The sequence below is a fragment of the Crocuta crocuta genome, unplaced genomic scaffold (genome assembly GCF_008692635.1).
Source record: "Crocuta crocuta isolate KB4526 unplaced genomic scaffold, BGI_CrCroc_1.0 scaffold724, whole genome shotgun sequence".
Lineage (NCBI taxonomy): Eukaryota > Metazoa > Chordata > Mammalia > Carnivora > Hyaenidae > Crocuta > Crocuta crocuta.
The window spans coordinates 153421-165939 of record NW_027532430.1 but is presented as its reverse complement, the minus strand read 5'-3'; the positions used below and the strand labels follow the sequence as shown (position 1 = coordinate 165939).

General features: G+C 34.5%; 1 long non-coding RNA gene across 1 annotated transcript in view; it reads left to right on the top strand.

Annotated features, from left to right (window-relative positions):
* Positions 1–470: 470 nt before the first annotated feature.
* Positions 471–12519, top strand: part of LOC144244156 (uncharacterized) — an 88420-nt gene continuing 76371 nt past the window's right edge. Inside the window, exon 1 of the long non-coding RNA XR_013338854.1 lies at positions 471–568. This is a non-coding gene — a long non-coding RNA (uncharacterized LOC144244156). The remainder of the gene's footprint in view (positions 569–12519) is intronic.

Below are 12519 nucleotides of genomic sequence, written 5' to 3'. Positions count from 1 at the left end.
ATTTTCTTGAGCCCCAAAATTCATATTATAGTACTTCCCAGTAAGCTAGAGGACTTTGTTTAGAATCTAGGTGTGGTTTTTACCTGAAGGTCAAATTCCATTGCTAACTTTTGCTCAGAAGAAGAATGGTTTGACTAACAGTCTGTTTAAATTGCTGAGCTCCTTCTTGCTTTACTTGATGACTTCTGAATTGAAAATTTTCAGGGTATCCTTTGAAGAAAATCTCTTAGTTTATTTGTATTGGGGATTAAACTACATCATTTTACATGCTCTTTTATTTACTGTAATATACAATTCCCTTGAAGTCAACCATTCTTGTCTTTTCAATACTTTTATGAATATACTCATATACTTATAAATAAAACATTTTAGTAGGAAGGAGAAGTAGTTTGATTCAGATAATTATCTTGATGCATTTTCACTTTTCCTTAACTTGAAACCATAAATTGTCTTGTAGCTATAAAGTTTTTCCAAATCAGCATCTATGTGAGTAGACTTACACAGTAAGAGTCTAGGGATAAGAGAACACAAAACTACTTGAATCGTGGGACATTACAGATCATGTGGGGTAAGTTGGATTCTTGTTGAAAATAAAAGGTTAAACTTAAAGATTATAAGTTAAGCAAAAACAAACTTTTTGGAATGAAATAAGCCTGTGTTCAGATATATATTTTTTAACTGCTTAGGGCTTCTTATGCTTTGCAGTGATTTTCATACAATACTTTCAAAACTGCATTTCATAAAAGAGATGGTCTTACATATGATTTCAAAGGATAGAAAGAGCAAACAAAAAATATTAATGATCTTCTTCACTGAAGAGAAAAAAAAACTTTGATAATTTAGATCTGGATAGCACTAAACCAGTGGTTCTCAAATTTCATGCAATAGAATAACCCAGAGGGCTTTTTAACACACAAATTATTGGGCACCTATCCCTGGGTTTCCCATTCCAGTCTGAAGTTTGGAGTGGCACTGAAGGCCTGCCTTTCTTAAAAGTTCCCTGGTAATACTAATGCTGCTATGTGGGGATTCCAGGTTGAAAACGTGCTACTATGAATGATTTTGCAAAATACATAATGTATCAAATAGAAATATAATCATTACTCAATTAGCAATAGAATATATAACCAAAATTGTGTAAGACAGATTCGATTTCCTCTGAAATGTGTGAGCTGTTGTTTAATTAGTCTTAATATAACCCTCACCTAGATGTATACCTATGTGCCTGTTCTCACACTCGACAAACCTATCACCTCAGAGTCACTCCCTGATTACCTTTTTAAATTTTGACCTGTAGAAAGCAATGGAAGGAGATCTAATGACATAGTGAGTACCCTGAATAATGAAAACAACACAATCCAAGCACTCTAAAAATATAGTAAAAAAAATATGTTATTTATACACAATAATTTACTTACATATTTTTCTGTGCCTAGAATCATCATTATTTATAAGATCCAAGCATATGCCACTTCTGAGGGTCTATAAATAAAGCGGAAAAACTTAGAAAGTGCGTGCAGAATGTAAACAGCAGCCTTGAAAATAGTGAACATTAATTCACAGTGCCTGCAAAGAAGTAGTGTTAATAGTTTTACAAATAGAAGTATTTTTTTCATAATGGAAATCTTTTTCAGTTTAATATCAACATGGATATTATTATTTTACATAAGAATGTCCATGATTACCTATGAATGCTTAGAGAGAAACGTTTTAAAACCTACTTGTAGAACAAATCAGTTTAATTCATAGCAATCTTCAAGGTCAGCTTCCACACAAAACTATCAGAAAATATTTGTCTATGACAACTGGGGTTTGGTTCCTTGACTACCCAGTGACCAGAGAAGGGGAGAATCCTCAGGTTTAGAGAACACTTTCATGTCAGGAGGAAGAAGGAGCAAAGCAATGGCTGAAGAGAAGAACTGAAGAATGAATGGTAACTTGTGACCCGGTGGCCTTAGGTAGGGAATAGTGTTATTCAGTAATAAGTATTGCTTGAGAAATGAACAGGTCCTTTTACTCTCCTATCAAAGAAGGAACCAGAAGAAATTAATAGAGATTGTCATCATTTCTTTTAACAAAGGATGTCACCATTACAGCCATGAAATTATTTTGTGTCTCTGTCAATCCCAGGGGAGAAAAAAAGAGGAAGAAGTGAAATCTATCAGTGAAATAAATCTATATTTCTTTGTTTAAGTACAGAGTCTTACCAACAGACAAAATGTGTGTTTCTTATTTTTTTTTCCTCCAGGAGAAATGGAATGTGGTCTTAATAAGTTAACTTACAAAGAAATATGGGGGGCCTTAAAACTTGGTAGTGAGACTATTGAGAAATGTCAAAAGGAGAGACTCATTAATCATAGCCCAGGGAAAAAGGGCATAACAACCTTACCCCATCCTTATGCCTCTTATCATCCCAACAGCTGACCTCTCTAATTAGAAGTCAAACAAAGTCATTGTAATTAGTTTTTAATGGAGGCCACAGGAAAAAGAATGCAACTTTGCTAGAGGAAGTGAGAATGTTTAAACAAACACAAGGTATCTTCCTAAGGGAGAGGTGGAATTTTCCCAAGGGAAGGCAATAGGCCTGGCAGTGGAAGAGAAGGGAAGGAAATTGGTGAGGAAGGGAAGTGAGGTCAGGAATGGAAGGTGGAAATGCCTACAGACTTCTTCAGTGCAAAAGTATAGACGTTTAAAAAGGGATCAGTCTTTATATAGATGTAAATGAAATTCTAAGATACTTAGTAATAAGCTATCATTCCTACGTGAGAATTATTTAGGAAAGAAACTTGCAGTTAGTCCCAGGGAAGCTGAAGGAAAAGGTGGACTATAGGAGGGGAAGCAGATACATTCAATTCTCCCAGCTACAGGGTTCTGAGACCCCTGTGTCTCCATTATTGTTACACTGTAGTCATTAAAAGCAGGAAGACTGAGAAATATCCCTTGAGAATATTCCATGGTCCTGGGGTAGTGTTCTTTGAGGGTAAAAATTCATGGGAAATAGTGAAAAATCTTTTGATTGTCCCAAAAGGTATCCAGTGGTTTCCCTTTAGTAGGGCCTCAGAAAATTCCTCAGAGAAATAAATGGAAGTTTGCAGGATATACGTGTGTGAGTGTGGATTTGTCTTGCATTTTTTTCCTGGACTTGGGAAAACGTTTTTAGTGGCCTGCACCTACTAGGATAAATGTACAGAGAGAAGTTACAGTACTGCAATGTAAAAAAAATAAATGTTTACCAGGATAAAAGAAAGAAATGGGAGGGGGGGTGGTAAAGAAATGAGAAACGTTTCATTTCTACTGTTTAAGGCACTGTTAGGTTTAAAAAAAAAAAAAAAGCAAGCAAATTAAAAAGCTACAACCTGAATTGTGAGCAATAAGCAAATGTAAAACTAGGACTGCAGCTATGGAGACCTGCTCTGGGATTATGAGACCACATCTATGGCCGGAAGCAAAATGAAGGAGTCAGGTCTCAGACGCCCTTCATTCATCTAGGACCTAGGAAGCATGTTATAATGGTCTCCTTAGTGTCCATTCATGCCTGGTAAAAAGCAAACCTAAATTGCTTTGGAAGAAATTACCACAAATTGAGTACAATTGAGATATAGTTTTTAAAAAGTAACCATTTAAGTGTATCTAATAAGTGAGCTTCAGCAAAACCATAGATTTTAACTTTCAAAGACTTCACATTTTGGAATAATCTAAAGAATATAGAAAAGCTAAATCACTTAAAATCTAGATTTTAAAATTTAGATTTAAATTTTAGATTTAAAATCTAAATCATTTAAAAATATAGAGTTAAGGGGCACCTGAGTGGCTTAGTCTGTTAAGCGTCCGACTTCGGCTCAGGTCATGCTCTGACGGTTCGTGGGTTCGAGCCCTGCATCAGGCTCTGTGCTGACAGCTAGCTCAGAGCCTGGCGCCTGCTTCAGATTCTGTGTCTCCCTCTCTCTCTCTCACCCTCTCCTGCTCACGCCGTCTCTCTTTCTCTCTCAGAAATAAATAAAAACATTAAAAAAATTATAAAAATATAGAGTTAAAATTAGCAAGCAAAAAAAGTATTGTGAGTTAGAATTCAATAGAAGTGAAGGAATACATTGCAATAAAGGACAGAAAGACTGTATGCTGGAAATATGAACTGAGCTTATCAACCTGGAGGATAAGCAAGAAGATGGGACCTAGGATTTGCGAGGAGAATGTGGTGAATTTCAAAGTTATCACAAACGTTCCAATTTTTTTTTAAATTTATTTCTGAGAGAGAGACAGAGACAGAGAGAGAGAGAGCTTGATCAGGGGAGGGTCAGAGAGAGAGGGAGATAGAGACTCTGAAACAGGCTCTAGGCTCTGAGCTGGCAGCCAGCACAGAGCCCGATGCGGGGCTCGAACCCATGGGCCTCGAACCCATGGACTATGAGATCATGGCCTGAGCTGAAGTTGGACGCTTACCTGACTGAGCCACACAGGTGCCCTGTAATTTTTAAATTGACAGGTGGGTTCAAAAAGTTCACTTCAATATTATCATAATATATTATTCTATTTTGCAAAACACAGTATTCTCTCATTCCTTATTTCTGTTTATTTCTCTCTTTGGTTTTCTCTCTCTCTTTCTTTTAATTAGTATAAAAAAGCAAGTAGGCACAGACATGCTTTTTAAGGATCTTAAAAAAATTTTATTATTAGATGTATTCTTAGAATATATGTATAAGACAAAGAAGGAGGGAAATAACCCTAAAGTGTTAAAAGTTAAGCCAAAATTTAATTCTGCAGAGGCTGGTTTAAGTATCTTGATTTTTTACCAATTTATTTCACAGCATTTATTGGGGACCTACATTAGCGAGTGTTCTAATAGATACATAAAATTAAAGAAGACAAATTCCTAGAAGATTACTTTCTAGGAAAAAGAAACCCTTTAAAAATAGAGTAAATGGCTAATACATTATAAGAGTGTTATGGTAAATAAATAATTTTACAACGTGTTGGGCATTGGCAGTGTGTATTAGCCTGCCTAGCCTGCCATAACAAAACGCCAAAGACTCAATGCTTAAATAACAGAAATCTGTTTCCCACAATTCAGGAGGCTAGAAGTCTAAGATCAGGGGCCAGCAAGGTACATTTGTTCTGAGGCCTCTCTCCTGGCTTCTAGGCAGCTGCACTTCACTGAGTGCTCATCTGAAGTCTCTCAGAGCGCATTCTGGGGGCAGGGGTGTGGAGATAGAGACAGGGAGCAAGAGCTCTTGTGTGTCTCTTCCTGTAAGATCACTAATTTCATTGTGAAAGCTCCCCCTCTCGTGAGCTCATCTAACCCTAATTACCTCCCAAAGACCCCATTTCCAAATACCATCACATTGGGGGTTAGCATTTCAACATTTGGATTTGGGGAGGCACAAACATTCAGCCCATAATAGAGAGGTATATCAATAATGCTACTTTAGGAAAAATGAATCCTCTAGTTCTTTTAGGATTCAACCAGAGACCAAATAATATAATTCCCATATCATTTCTCAACAATTCACTACTGAAAACTTGTTTTCACTCTAACATTTAAAGAATACATATTTTTAAAGTTTATCTATTTTGAGAGAGAGAAATGGGAGAGGACAGGGAAGGGTCAGAGAGAGAGGGAGAGAGAAAATCCCAAGCAGGCTCCATGCTATCAGCACAGATCCAACATGGGGCTCAATCTCATGAACCATGAGCTCATGGCCTGAAGGGAAATCAAGAGTTGTACACTTAACCAAATGAGCCACCCAGGAACCCTGGAATATATATGCTTTTCAATAATTCCTTCATTATGTTTAGAATCTTTAGTAGGCCAAATGATGGTATCTTCGATGAATGCCTTATCATCCATATATGGAGGCAGATAAAATGCCATATGAATATATCTTTAATCTTATTACACTTTTGATTCTTAAGAAGCTGTCATGACATTTAATATTTGCACATCTAGGTAGCTACACTTGTGGTGAGCACAACATAAGGTATAGAGAAGCTGAAACACTATGTTGTACACCTGAAACTAATGTAACTATATTCAAATTAAAAAAAAATAAGTGATTTGCATGTCTATTTACTAAAAATTACTAAGCCATCAAAGTTACACAGAAAGTAGACTGAAATCAATTGTAATAGATATTCCCTATTTAAACAATTTTATAATTCTTGCCATTAAAAAATCACTTAAAGCACAGAAATATGTTTTTCAGAGAATGACATTTAAAACAAATGAGAGAAATATTTGGCTCCAACTCTTGATTCTGGCTCAGGGATTTTCTCTCTCCCTGTCTCTCTGCCTCTCCCATATTCTCTCTCTCTCTCTCTCTACCCTTCCCATACACACTCTCTCTCTTTTTCTCTCTCTCTCTTTCTCTCTCTCTCAAATAATGTTATTTATGTGGTTGTATTAGATTTTGGATTTTCTATAATTGTAAATTTCAAATTTGGTGTTCAGGTACCTCAAGGTTCAGCCAAGGAAGAGCCAAATACAGTCTCACACTTCAGAATATGATTCAATCCCCTAAAAAAATAATAGAAGGTAAATTCTCATTATCTTAGAATAAGAAAAATAAAACAGAATAAGCCACAAAAAAGCAATAGATGGTAAGGTAGATGAAAGTGACTTGTCAGTATATAGGAAGCTAAGAATAGATAGATTCACTCTCCTTTGCCTATGTATCACCAGAAGGATTAGTTGTATGCATGTACGTATGTATGCATGTATGTTACATATGTATGAATGTATGTATGTATGTATGTATCTATGTACCTATCTATCTCCTGCCTGAGTTTAGAGAACCTGATATTTGCAACAGTAAAACATCAGTGAGAAGAAGATATTTTGGAAAAGTTACTCCTACTTTTTAAAATTCATGTGTGGTTGAAACATGATTAATCTCTAAAAGAGCACTTATTTTTGTAACATTATAAACAAATCAATTGAGTATTTTATCATAATAATAGACCTGGCTATTGCTTATGGAACATTTAGTATATACTAAATACAGTCACAGATTTTAAATGCGTTTTCATATAATTTTCATAAAAACTCAATATGAAAATATTATTTTTCTTATTTTAAAGGTTGTAAAACAAAACTGTACAAGAATTACAGGGGTTAATTATAATTCCCAAGATCACATATCTAATAGTATAACTGAAATTCAAATTCACTTAAAAAATAGACTTTATTTTGAGGGACATTTTAAGTTTAAAGAAAAAAATCAAGCAAAAAGTTGCTTCTCATTCACCCTTATTAACTTCTTGCATTGCAATAGTATGTTTGTTTCAATTGATAAGCTAATTAATACATTATTAACAAAAATCAATAGTTTACACTAAAATTCAGCTTGTACAATTCATTCTATGAGTCTTGACAAATGTGTAATGACACATATCCAGCATTACAGTATCGTAGAGAATAGTTTCACTGCCCTACAATCCTGTGTGTTTCACCTATGCATCCCTCTCTCCTTCTCCTGGAACCTCAGGCAAACACTTATAATCTTACTGTCTCCATAGTTTTGTCTTTTCCAAAATGTAATACAGCTGAAATCATATGTGTAGCCTTTTCAAATTGGCTTCTCTCATTTAGCAATGTACAATTAAGTTCTTCCATGTATTTTCTTTTTTATCCAAAAAAAAGTTTATTTTTGAATCAATAAACAACCAGTAATGAAAGAACAGCATAAGTGAACGTTAATTACGCAATATTTTATTTGGAAAGATAAAATCTCAACAGATAAAGATTTAAATAATGAATATTCTTTAATTTTTTTAAATTTACAATCCAAGTTAGTATATGGTTCCTCATATATTTTCATTGGCTTGACAGCTCATTCCTTTTTAGCACTGAATAATAATATTCCACTGTCTGAATGTGCCACAATTTACTTATCCATTCATCTACTAAGGACATGTTTGTTGCTTCCAAACCTTGGTAATCATGAATAAAAACTGCTATAAACATTTGTGCAATGGTTTTTCTATAGACATAAGTTTTCACTCTGGAAACAAACAAATGAACGAACATGGAGCACAACTGCTGGATCATAGAGTAAGAGTTATGTTGTATGTATGTATATATGTATGTATGTATATAGTATATAAATATAGACTAAATTGAGAAATTTAGGTGTGTATAAAAAGCTGCTACAGGTGATATAAAATATTTCAACTAAAATATTGGGAACATTCCTATCAAAATGTCAGAGAGAAGTGGTTTATATTGAAGGATCAAGTAAACACTAAAAAACCAAAATAATAATAATGATTGAGGAAGAGTCAAAAGCAACATATTAAGAAACCATAATCATCTTTCTCTAGAGCTCTTTTCAGTAATCTACACAAATTAGAGCCTTTTCTTGGTATATTTCAATCTGGGGTGTAACCAGGAAGAATATCATCTTCCCAAACTCTCCTTGTATTATACAGCCTAAGTTAACTCTAAGTACATTTCTGCCAAGCATTTGGAGAGTTAATCCCAACATACATTGAAGTTTTTAGATGTTCACAACTGTCTGTGAGACTCTAACAATAGAAGCAAAACTAAGTCCCAGGGCACCTGGGACATGGAGCCTGCTTAATAGTCTCTCTCTCTCTCTCTCTCTCTCTCTCTCTCTCTCCCCCTACCTCTTTCTCCCAATTTCTCTCTCTCTAAGAAAAAAATGTGAAATAAAACACAAAAAGAAACAAACAACAAAACTTCAGTTCCTACTATATTTTGTACATGGTATATATATTCCATCACCTTCCTCAAAATATAAACAACTGAATTCCAGTCAAAATTATGTTCAAAGAAGCAGAAAAAGAGGTGATTACTCACAGAGATGACTACTTATAAGGAGAAACTGAATTTTTCCCATAATGAGTATGTATTATTCAATTACCAAACTGCTCTGAACAAAATAAAAAATAGCTGTGAGATAATTACATACTTGTGGTTTTGTAATACAGTTTGAAATGTCCTCTAGATTTTCAAACAATTTTCTCTGTAAGAAGAAATAGACTTATCTAGTGTTCAAGTCCAAAGCACTCTTCAAATATTACATGCTGTACCATTTAGAATTTATGTAACATTTAGGGATCTTACTGAGCTGGAAAATAGAGAGATGGTTTTTTTTTCTTTTTTTTCCAATTAGTTCTTCACTCATTTTCCAGTCTAGTAGCAAAATACTGCTCATAAAATGAAAGTCAGTAAAAATGCTGTAGGCTTTTCAAGGTTTCCACTAGGAAGACCTAGTAGAAATACTTGATAAAATTTATAAAGGTTTTCGGCAAAGGCATCTTAGTGTCAGAAGTAAAATATTTTTTAAACTGGCTTTGCAAAGTAACTGTAAATATGCTCTCTGAAGATTGAAAATATGTCAGATATGCTGCATAAATTGATTTAAAAAGCACAATATTATGCAAATTTTTATAAATTAAGTTCATGGTTCAGTGATCGAAGCACCCCACCAAAAATTAAAAGATGTTCTAAGGAATTCTGAATCTCATTACATATCAGCAAATAACTGCTGAATAAAGCTTTAGACAAGTCACATAATCTTTCTGGGACCTACATTTCTTTACAGCTCAATTTCTCCTCAAACATAGTAGTGCTCAGACAATGAAACAGAATTCAGTGAATATCTTAGATGGCAATCCTAGGAAGTAGGGGTGTGAGAGTCTCAAACAAAGCATCATTTATTTGGATAGAGATTGACACTGTCCACTCTCCATCATCCCTGTGGTATAGCCATCTACTGCAGAGAACTGGGGAGCTCTCTCTCCAGATCAAGAGAAAACTCCACTCTTGGTATCAGGACAACCAATTCAAAACACACACTCTACTACATGCTACTTAGATACTATGCCACTGCATGAATTAAATATCTGAGAGAAATTATTATATTTTATACTACTGAATTAAATAGCATCTCATAGATTGAAAATTAGTTAATTTACATTCATGGAGCAACTTGGATTAAATGAAGATCAATATTTTTAAAAGTCATACATTTTAACATAATCTCTAGTCTTTGCATCTTTCTACACAGTTTATATATGGCAGTGTATTTTGTAAATGTAAATAAATTGAAAGGTAATTTTTTTTTGTTTTAATATAGGAGTCTGTTTTGTGTTGAGAGAGAGATTGCACTCTTGTGGGGGGATGGGGGAGAGGGGCAGAAAGTGAGGGAGAGAGAGAATCTTAAGTAGGCTCCACACCCATCATAGAGCCCAATGCAAGGCTTGATCTCATGACTGTGAGATCATGCCTGAGCTGAAATCAGGAGTCTGACACTTAACCAACTGAACTGCCCTGGTGCCCCTGGAGGTTTGTTCCCCGCCCCCCATAATTCTTATGAAATAAACATAAAGCTTTGTCAAAAACAGCAATGCCAATTTCAAAATAATCTGTTCATCAATTCAGACCTCAAATTCATATTTCTATACAATACCACTCCCAAAGAAAAACCCAGAAAAATGAAAACTTTTTGCTCTGAAAAACATCTGGAAAACACTAGAATTCACTTTATAATCACCCAGTTTGAAGTATTTCCTGCTACTTACTATAAGGCTGAGAGATGGCTCACATATTGATCTTGGATGTATGTACAGTTCTACCAATAGTGCTTAAATGTCATTCTGTGAATTAGCTAAGACTTATTAACAACCATGTTTTCTGCTTATATGCAGCAATTATATATGATACTATTAGCAGTATCAATTAAGATAGATAAAGTAATAGCCTAATTGAATGCATGAGGAGTCTAATGGTTTTGCTTTTCCTGATAATGGATTGTACTCTGTCCTCATGTACAATAAGGTAGACACAGGATCAATAGAATTTTATGCTTAGAAAAACTACTTGCCTGAAGGATAACAATACCTAATTTATGACTCGTTACACAGGTTTTTATTTTAACCAATGAAAAATATGCATAATATTAAACAGTCATTCTTGAAAACCAAAGTTCATGTCATTTCAGCCCCCAAAACCAGGACTTTTATTATTTTTTTGTATTTCTATATATGAATAGTTCATCTTATAGCTGTAATATTCAGTTCAAAAATTTTGTCTCACTTTGCTTTTGCTATTTGACATTTTTACATTATACAAAATGAAATTCGGCATGGGTGAGTCAGTATACCAACATTCCAATTGCATAAGTCAATTACCCATGATAAAATCTGAGGAAAAAACATGAAGTTACTGTAATTTGTCTGAGCACTCCCCTAGTAAACTTATTTTGGTGGAGAAACTAATCTTTATTTTGCAGAGCTTTTGAGAATGATAGTGTCTCATATCAATCACTGCCTTGCATTTGAGTATAAAGCAGCCTTGGGAAAGCTTCAGGCTTCTAGGTATTTTCCAATATTCTTGATAGAAGCAATTCTGGGAAAGCAGGAAAGATGACAAATGAAATTCAAGTAGTTTCAGTAGAGAACCTACTCAGATGAAGCTTGAGTATTTTAAGCAACTATAGAGTGAATGAGCTTTGCCACAATCTAAGCTTTTTTTTTTTTAATTTTTTAACGTTTATTTATTTTTGAGAGAGGGAGGCACAAAGGACAAGCAGGGGAAGAACAGAGAGGGAGATGTAGAATCCGAAGCAGGCTCCAGGCTCCGAGCTGTCAGCACAGAGCCCAACATGGGGTTCAGACTCATGAATCGCGAGATCATGACCTGAGCTGAATGAAGCCAGATGCTTAACCGACTGAGCCATCCAGATGCCCTGCCACAATCTAAGCTTTAACTAAAGCTCTGTAAAATTCCTAAGTCTTCTTTCTTATATTTCCCTCGTCATCTAAATCAATAATGGAAGATACCAAACACAATGGTAGGTATTTCATAGAAAAGAAAGAGGCTTGTTGTGAGAATATGCTATATTGCAGTAGTCACAGTCCACAAATGTACAGAATAATGACACAGGAGACTTTTAGTTTCCAAACACAGTACTAATGCTTTCATTTAGCAAGCTATAAATTAGAATATTCATATTTTATGGAATGTGGGGCAATAGGCGTAGTAAAACAAAATTAGTTAGGAATGAAAATTGGCACAAACTACTGGAGCATATGCATGTAAAATGCACATAACTGTTGACTCAGCAATTTAATTGCACTACCTTATGTGAATATACTTATAAAACCTTTCTGAGATATATTATAATGTAGCCTAGCTTGAAATAGCAAAATTAGGATACATTCAAAATGAGAATATTTAATTGAATGATTATTAAATAATCTATAGTACATGTACATGAGGTATATCTGCAATTATCAATACAGAATATTTCAAAAGTATATTATAATTAAAAGCTAAAGTACAGACAAGATTTAGTGTACAATCTCACTGTAGAAATAAAATTAAGAGTATAAAATGAGAGGGGTACCTGGGTGGCTCAGTCGGTTAGCTGTCCAACTTCATCTCAGGGCATGAACTCATGGTTTGTAGGTTCAAGCCCCTCATTGGGCTCTGTGTTAAATATACTAAATACAATATATAATATAGTAAAAATAATATATATTTTCCTAATTATTCAT